Below are 9990 nucleotides of genomic sequence, written 5' to 3' on the forward strand. Positions count from 1 at the left end.
CAAGTTCCCCCCCTTGGCCGCCGCCCCCCTCTAGATGGGATCTAAGGGGGCCGGCCCCCTCTCCCCTTCACCCTATAAATAGAGGGGGGTGGGAGGGCAGCAGAACCCTTCCCCTGGTGCAGCCCTCCCCTTCTCCAACACCTCCTCCTCCTCCGTAGTGCTTGGCGAAGCCCTGCCGGAGAACTGCAAGCTCCACCACCACGCCGTCGTGCTACTGGAGCTCTCCCTCAACTTCTCCTCATCCCTTGCTGGATCAAGAAGGAGGAGACGTCCCCGTGCTGTACGTGTGTTGAACGCGGAGGCGCCGTCCGTTCGGTGCTTGGATCGGATCTACCGCATTTGAATCGCCGCGAGTACGACTCCATCAACCGTGTTCTTGTAACGCTTCCGGTTAGCGATCTTCAAGGGTATGAAGATGCACTCCCTCTCTCTCGTTGCTAGCATCTCCTAGATTGATCTTGGTAACACGTAGGAATTCTTTTGAATTATTACTACGTTCCCCTACAGTGGCATCATGAGCTAGGTCTATGCGTAGATTCTATGCACGACTAGAACACAAAGTAGTTGTGGGCAGTGATTTGTTCAATTTGCTTATCTTACTAGTCTTATCTTGATTCAGAGGCATTGTGGGATGAAGCGGCCCGGACCGACCTTACACGTACGCTTACATGAGACTGGTTCCACCGACTGACATGCACTTGATGCATAAGGTGGCTAGCGGGTGTCTGTCTCTCCCACTTTAGTCGGATCGGATTCGATGAAAATGGTCCTTAGGAAGGGTAAATAGCAATTGTCATATCACCGTTGTGGCTTTTGCGTAGGTAAGAAACGTTCTTGCTAGAAACCCGTAGCAGCCATGTAAAACATGCAACAACAATTAGGGGACGTCTAACTTGTTTTTGCAGGGTATGCTATGTGATGTGATATGTCCAAAAGGATGTGATGAATGATATATGTGATGTATGAGATTGATCATGTTCTTGTAATAGGAATCACGACTTGCATGTCGATGAGTATGACAACCGGCAGGAGCCATAGGAGTTGTCTTAATTTATTGTATGACCTGCGTGTCATTGAAAACGCCATGCAATTACTTTACTTCATTGCTAACCGTTAGCCATAGTAGTAGAAGTAATAGTTGGCGGGACAACTTCATGAAGACACGATGATGGAGATCATGATGATGGAGATCATGGTGTCATGCCGGTGACGAAGGTGATCATGCCGCGCCTCGAAGATGGATATCAAAGGCACAAGATGATACTGGCCATATCATGTCACTTTATGATTTGCATGTGATGTTTGTCATGTTTACATCTTATTTTCTTAGAACGACGGTAGCATAAATAGGATGATCCCTCAGTAAAATTTCAAGAAATGTGTTCCCCCTAACTGTGCACCGTTGCGAAGGTTCGTTGCTTCGAAGCACCACGTGATGATCGGGTGTGATAGATTCTAATGTTCGCATACAACGGGTGTAAGCCAGATTTACACATGTGAAACACTTAGGTTGACTTGACGAGCCTAGCATGTACAAACATGGCCTCGGAACACAAGAGACTGAAAGGTCAAACATGAGTCGTATAGTAGATACGATCAACATGGATATGTTCACAGTTGATGACTAGTCCGTCTCACGTGATGATCGGACACGGCCTAGTCGATTTGGATCATGTATCACTTAGATGACTAGAGGGATGTCTATCTGAGTGGGAGTTCATTAAATAATTTGATTAGATGAACTTAATTATCATAAACTTAGTCTAAAATATCTTTACAATATGTCTTGTAGATCAAATGGCCCACGCTAATGTTGCCTTCAACTTCAACGCGTTCCTAGAGAAAACCAAGCTGAAAGACGATGGTAGCAACTATATGGATTGGGTCCGTAACTTGAGGATCATCCTCATAGCTGCCAAGAAAGCATATGTCCTTGAAGCACCGCTAGGTGAAGCACCCATTTTCCCAGCAACTCAAGACGTTATGAACGCCTGGCAGTCGCGTAGTGATGATTACTCCCTGGTTCAGAGGCATGCTTTACAGCTTAGAACCGGGGCTCCAAAAGCGTTTTGAGCAGCACAAAGCATATGAGAGGTTCCAAGAAATGAAAATGGTTTTCCAAGCTCATGCCCGGGTCGAGAGATATGAAGTCTCCGACAAGTTCTACAGTTGTAAGATGGAGGAAAACAGTTCTGTTAGCGAGCATATAGTCAAAATGTCTGGGTTGCACAACCGGTTGTCTCAGCCGGGAGTTAATCTCCCGGATGACTCGGTCATTGATAGGATCCTCCATTCGCTTCCACCTAGCTACAAGAGCTTTGTGATGAACTACAATATGCAAGGGATGGAGAAGTCCATTCCTGAGTTATATCCAATGCTGAAATCAGCGGAGGTGGAGATCAAAAAGGAACATCAAGTGTTGATGGTGAATAAGACCACTAGTTATCAAGAAGGGCAAGGGTAAGAAGAACTTCAAGAAGGATGGCAAGGGAGTTGCCGCGCCCGGTAAATCAGTTGCTGGGAAGAAGCCAAAGAATGGACCCAAGACCGAGACTCGATGCTTTTATTGCAAGGGAAATGGTCACTGGAAGCGGAACTGCCCCAAGTACTTAGCGGATAAGAAGGTCGGCAATACCAAAGGTATATATGATATACATGTTATTGATGTGTACCTTACCAGCACTCATAGTAGCTCCTGGGTATTTGATACCGGTGCGGTTGCTCATATTTGTAACTCAAAACAGGAGCTGCGGAATAAGCGGAGACTGGCGAAGGACGAGGTGACGATGCGCGTCGGGAATGGTTCCAAGGTCGATGTGATCGCCGTCGGCACACTACCTCTACATTTACCTATGGGATTAGTTTTAAACCTCAATAATTGTTATTTAGTGCCAGCTTTGAGCATGAACATTGTATCTGGATCTCGTTTAATGCGAAATGGCTACTCATTTAAATCTGAGAATAATGGTTGTTCTATTTATATGAGAGATATGTTTTATGGTCATGCCCCGTTGGTCAATGGTTTATTTTTATTGAATCTCGAACGTGATGTTACACATATTCATAGTGTGAATGCCAAAAGATGTAAGGTTGATAATGATAGTCCCACATACTTGTGGCACTGCCGCCTTGGTCACATTGGTGTCAAACGCATGAAGAAACTCCATGCAGATGGACTTTTGGAGTCTCTTGATTACGAATCATTTGACACATGCGAACCATGCCTCATGGGCAAAATGATCAAGACTCCGTTCTCCGAAACAATGGAGCGAGAAACCAACTTATTGGAAATCATACATACTGATGTGTGTGGTCCAACGAGCGTTGAGGCTCGCGGTGGCTATCGTTATGTTCTCACCCTCACTGATGACTTAAGTAGATATGTGTATGTCTACTTAATGAAACACAAGTCTGAGACCTTTGAAGAGTTCAGGGAATTTCAGAGTGAGGTAGAGAATCAATGTGACAAGAAAATAAAGTTCCTACGATCATATTGTGGAGGAGAATACTTGAGTCACGAGTTTGGCACGCACCTGAAGAAATGTGGAATTGTTTCACAACTCACGCCGCCTGGAACATGCTACCTCTTGAGCACTGCGTTGGCTTTCCCTTGAAGAGGAAAGGGTGATGCAGCAAAGTAGCGTAAGTATTTCCCTCAGTTTTTGGGAACCAAGGTATCAATCCAGTAGGAGGCCACGCACAAGTCCCTCACACCTACACAAACAAATAAATCCTCGCAACCAACGCAATAAAGGGGTTGTCAATCCCTTCACGGTCACTTACGAGAGTGAGATCTGATAGATATGATAAGATAATATTTTTGGTATTTTTATGATAAAGATGCAAAGTAAAATAAAAGAAAAATAAAAGGCAATGGAAATAGCTTGTTGTTGGAAGATTAATATGATGGAAAATAGACCCGGGGGCCATAGGTTTCACTAGTGGATTTTCTCATGAGCATAAGTATTACGGTGGGTGAACAAATTACTGTCGAGCAATTGACAGAATTGAGCATAGTTATGAGAATATCTAGGTATGATCATGTATATAGGCATCACGTCCGAGACAAGCAGACCGACTCCTGCCTGCATCTACTACTATTACTCCACACATCGACCGCTATCCAGCATGCATCTAGAGTATTAAGTTCATAAGAACAGAGTAACGCTTTAAGCAAGATGACATGATGTAGAGGGATAAACTCATGCAATATGATATAAACCCCATCTTGTTATCCTCGATGGCAACAATACAATACGTGCCTTGCTGCCCCTACTGTCACTGGGAAAGGACACCCCAAGATTGAACCCAAAGCTAAGCACTTCTCCCATTGCAAGAAAGATCAATCTAGTAGGCCAAACCAAACTGATAATTCGAAGAGACTTGCAAAGATAACCAATCATACATAAAAGAATTAAGAGAAGATTCAAATATTGTTCATAGATAAACTTGATCATAAACCCATAATTAATCGGTCTCAACAAACACACCGCAAAATAAGATTACATCGAACAGATCTCCACGAGAGAGGGGGATAACATTGTATTGAGATCCAAAAAGAGAGAAGAAGCCATCTAGCTAATAACTATGGACCCGAAGGTCTGAGGTAAACTACTCACACATCATCGGAGAGGCTATGGTGTTGATGTAGAAGCCCTCCGTGATCGATGCCCCCTCCGGCGGAGCTCCGGAAAAGGCCCCAAGATGGGATCTCACGGGTACAGAAGGTTGCGGTGGTGGAATTAGGTTTTTAGCTCCGTATCTGGTAGTTTGGGGGTACGTAGGTATATATAGGAGGAAGAAATACGTCAGTGGAGCAACATGGGGCCCACGAGGGTGGAGGGCACGCCCTGGGGGGGTAGGCGCGCCCCCCTACATCGTGCCTTCCTGGTTGATGTCTTGACGTAGGGTCCAAGTCCTCTGGATCACGTTCGTTCCGAAAATCACGTTCCCGAAGGTTTCATTCCGTTTGGACTCCGTTTGATATTCTTTTTCTGCGAAACTCTGAAATAGGCAAAAAACAACAATTCTGGGTTGGGCCTCCGGTTAATAGGTTAGTCCCAAAAATAATATAAAAGTGTATAATAAAGCCCATTAATGTCCAAAACAGAATATAATATAGCATGGAACAATAAAAAATTATAGATACGTTGGAGACGTATCAAGCATCCCCAAGCTTAATTCCTGCTCGTCCTCGAGTAGGTAAATGATAAAAACAGAATTTTTGATGTGGAATGCTACTTGGCATAATTTCAATGTAATTCTTCTTAATTGTGGTTGAATATTCAGATCCGAAAGATTCAAGATAAAAGTTCATATTGACATAAAAGTAATAATACTTCAAGCATACCAACTAAGCAATTATGTCCTCTCAAAATTACATGGCCAAATAAAGTTCATCCCTACAAAATCATATAGTTTGGTCATGCTCCATTTTCGTCACACAAAAATGCTCTCATCATGCACAACCCCGATGACAAGCCAAGCAATTGTTTCATACTTTAGTAATCTCAAACTTTTTCAACCTTCACGCAATACATGAGCGTGAGCCATGGATATAGCACTATGGGTGGAATAGAATATAATGATGGGGGTTATGTGGAGAAGACAAAAAAGGAGAAAGTCTCACATCAACGCGGCTAATCAATGAGCTATGGAGATGCCCATCGATTGATGTTAATGCAAGGAGTAGGGATTGCCATGCAACGGATGCACTAGAGCTATAAATGTATGAAAGCTCAACAAAATAAACTAAGTGGGTGTGCATCCAACTTGCTTGCTCACGAAGACCTAGGGCATTTGAGGAAGCCCATTGTTGGAATATACAAGCCAAGTTCTATAATGAAAAATTCCCACTAGTAAATGAAAGTGACAAAACAAGAGACTCTCTATCATGAAGATTATGGTGCTACTTTGAAGCACAAGTGTGGTAAAAGGATAGTAACAGTGTCCCTTCTCTCTTTTTTTTATCCTCACTTGGGACAATGCTCTAAAAATGATGATCATCACACTTCTATTTATTTACAACTCAATGGTTACAACTCGATACTAGAACAAAGTATGACTCTATATGAATGCCTCCGGCGGTGTACCGGGATATGCAATGAATCAAGAGTGACATGTATGGAAGAATTATGAATGGTGGCTTTGCCACAAATACTATGTCAACTACATGATCATGCAAAGCAATATGACAATGATGAATGTGTCATGTTAAACGGAACGGTGGAAAGTTGCATGGCAATATATCTCGGAATGGCTATGGAAATGCCACAATAGGTAGGTATGGTGGCTGTTTTGAGGAAGATATAAGGAGGTTTATGTGTGAAAGAGCGTATCATATCACGGGGTTTGGATGCACTGGCGAAGTTTGCACCAACTCTGAATGTGAGAAAGGGCAATGCACGGTACCGAAGAGGCTAGCAATGATGGGAAGGTGAGAGTGCGTATAATCCATGGACTCAACATTAGTCATAAAGAACTCACATACTTATTGCAAAAATCTACAAGGCATCAAAAACCAAGCACTACGCACATGCTCCTAGGGGGATAGATTGGTAGGAAAAGACCATCGCTCGTCCCCGACCGCCACTCATAAGGAGGACAATCAAAGAACACCTCATGTTTCAAATTTGTTACATAATGTTTACCATACGTGAATGCTACGGGACTTGCAAACTTCAACACAAGTATTTCTCAAATTTACAACTACTCAACTAGCACAACTTTAATATCACTACCTCCATATCTCAAAACAATCATCAAGCATCAAGCTTCTCTTAGTATTCAACACACTCATAAGAAAGTTTTTACTAGTCTTGAATACCTAGCATATTAGGATTAAGCAAATTACCATGCTGTTTAAGACTCTCAAAATAATATAAGTGAAGCATGAGAGAACAATAGTTTCTATAAAACAAATCCACCACCGTGCTCTAAAAGATATAAGTGAAGCACTAGAGCAAAAACTATATAGCTCAAAAGATATAAGTGAAACACATAGAATATTCTAATCAATTCCGAATCATGTGTGTCTCTCATCAAAAGGTGTGTACAGCAAAGATGATTGTGGTAAACTAACAAACAAAGACTCAAATAATACAAGACGCTCCAAGCAAAACACATATCATGTGGTGAATAAAAATACAGCTCCAAGTAAGTTACCGATGGAAGTAGACAAAAGAGGGGATGCCTTCCAGGGCATCCCCAAGCTTTGGCTTTTTGGTGTCCTTAGATTATCTTGGGGTGACATGGGCATCCCCAAGCTTAGACTCTTGCCACTCCTTGTTCCATAATCCATCAAATCTTTTACCCAAAACTTGAAAACTTGACAACACAAAACTTAATAGAAAATCTCGTGAGCTCCGTTAGCGAAAGAAAACAAAACACCACTTCAAGGTACTGTAATGAACTCATTCTTTATTTATATTGGTGTTAAACCCACCGTATTCCAACTTATCTATGGTTTATAAACTATTTTACTAGCCATAGATTCATCAAAATAGGCAAACAACACACGAAAAACAGAATCTGTCAAAAACAGAACAGTCTGTAGTAATCTGTAACTAACGCAAACTTCTCAAACTTAAAAAATTCAGCCAAAATAGGAAGACCTAGACAATTTGTTTATTGATCATCAGCAATTGGAATCAATTATTTATCACGTTCTGGTGATTTTTAACAATTAGTTTTGTGAACAGAAAGTTTCTGGAATTTTCTGCAAGATCAAATAACTATCATTCAAGAAGATCCTATAGGTTTAACTTGGCACAAACACTAATTAAAACACAAAAACACATCTCACCAGAGGCTAGAGCAAATATTTATTCCTAAACAGAAGCAAAAACAAAAAAAAAACTAAAAATAAAATTGGGTTGCCTCCCAACAAGCGCTATCGTTTAACGCCCCTAGCTAGGCATAAAAGCAAGGATAGATCTAGGTATCACCATCTTTGGTAGGAAATCCATAAGTGGCTCTCATAATAGATTCATAAGTTAATTTTATTCTCTTTCTAGGGAAGTGTTCAATGCCTTACCTTAACGGAAATTGGAATCTAATATTCCCTTCCTTCATGTCAATAATTGCACCAACCGTTCTAAGGAATGGTCTACCAAGAATAATAGGACATGAAGGATTGCAATCTATATCAAGGACAATAAAATATACGGGCACATAATTCCTATTTGCAATAATAAGAACATCATTAATTCTTCCCATAGGTTTCTTAATAGTGGAATCCGCAAGGTGCAAGTTTAGATAGCAATCATCAAAATCACGGAAACCTAACAAATCACCAAAGTCTTTGGAATCGTGGAAACACTAGCACCCAAATCACACAAAGCATAGCATTCATGATCTTTAATTTTAATTTTAATAGTACGTTCCCACTCATCATAAAGTTTTCTAGGGATAGAAACTTCCAACTCAAGTTTTTCTTCATAAGATTGCATTAAAGCATCAACGATATGTTTAGTAAAAGCTTTGTGTTGAGTGTAAGCATGTGGAGAATTTAGCACGGATTGCAACAAGGAAATACAATCTATCAAAGAGCAATTATCATAATTAAATTCCTTGAAATCCAAAATAGTGGGTTCATTAATATCTAGAGTTTTGATCTCTTCAATCCCACTTTTACCAATTTTTGCATCAAGATCTAAAAACTCAGAATTTTAGGAACGCCTTCTAGGTAAAGGTAGATCATTTTCAGTCCCATTGTGACGCCCCCGATTCAATCGTACACTAATCATGCACGCAAACGTGTACGATCAAGATCAGGGACTCACGGGAAGATATCACAACACAACTCTAAAACATAAATAAGTCATACAAGCATCATAATACAAGCCAGGGGCCTCAGGGGCTCGAATACAAGTGCTCGATCATAGACGAGTCAGTGGAAGCAACAATATCTGAGTACAAACATAAGTTAAACAAGTTTGCCTTAAGAAGGCAAGCACAAACTAGGATACAGATCGAAAGTGGCGCAGGCCTCCTACCTGGGATCCTCCTAAACAACTCCTGGTCGTCGTCAGCGGCCTGCACGTAGTAGTAGGCACCTCCAGTGTAGTAGGAGTAGGAGTCGTCGGTGGCGTCTGGCTCCTGGGCTCCGGCATCTGGTTGCGACAACCAGGTAGAAGGGAAAGGGGGAAAAGAGGGAGAAAAGCAACCGTGAGTACTCATCCAAAGTACTCGCAAGCAAGGAGCTACACTACATATGCATGGGTATATGTGTAAAGGGGCCATATCGGTGGACTGAACTGCAGAATGCCAGAATAAAAGGGGGGGGGGTAGCTAGTCCTGTCGAAGACTACGCTTCTGGCAGCCTCCATCTTGCAGCATGTAGAAGAAAGTAGATGGTAAGTTCACCAAGTATCACCTTATAGCATAATCCTACCCGGCGATCCTTCCCTCGTCGCCCTATGTGAGAGCGATCACTTGGTTATATCTGGCACTTGGAAGGGTGTATTTTATTAAGTATCTGGTTCTAGTTGTCATAAGGTCAAGGTACAACTCCAAGTCGTCCTGTTACCGAAGATCACGGCTATTCGAATAGATAAACTTCCCTGGAGGGGTGCACCACATTACCCGACACGCTCAATCCCTCTGGCCGGGCACACTTTCCTGGGTCATGTCCGGCCTCGGAAGATCAACACGTCGCAGCCCCACCTAGGCTCAACAGAGAGGTCAGCACGCCGGTCTAAATCCTATGCGCGCAGGGGTCTTGGCCCATCGCCCATTGCACACCTGCACGTTGCGTACGCGGCCGGAAGCAGACCTAGCCTAGTAGGCATTCCAGTCCAATCCGGCGCGCGCCGCTTAGTCGTTGACGTCAAAAAGAGCTTCGGCTGATACCACGACGCCGGTTGCCCATATCTTGTCCCACGTGGCGGTTAGTGCGGATAAGGTCAACGACCCAACTAAGATCAAATACCAAGATCTTGTTAAGCGTGTTAATTGAAGTATCCGCGAACGCCGACCAGGGCCAGGCCC

Source organism: Triticum aestivum, chromosome 4D (genome assembly GCF_018294505.1).
Source record: "Triticum aestivum cultivar Chinese Spring chromosome 4D, IWGSC CS RefSeq v2.1, whole genome shotgun sequence".
Lineage (NCBI taxonomy): Eukaryota > Viridiplantae > Streptophyta > Magnoliopsida > Poales > Poaceae > Triticum > Triticum aestivum.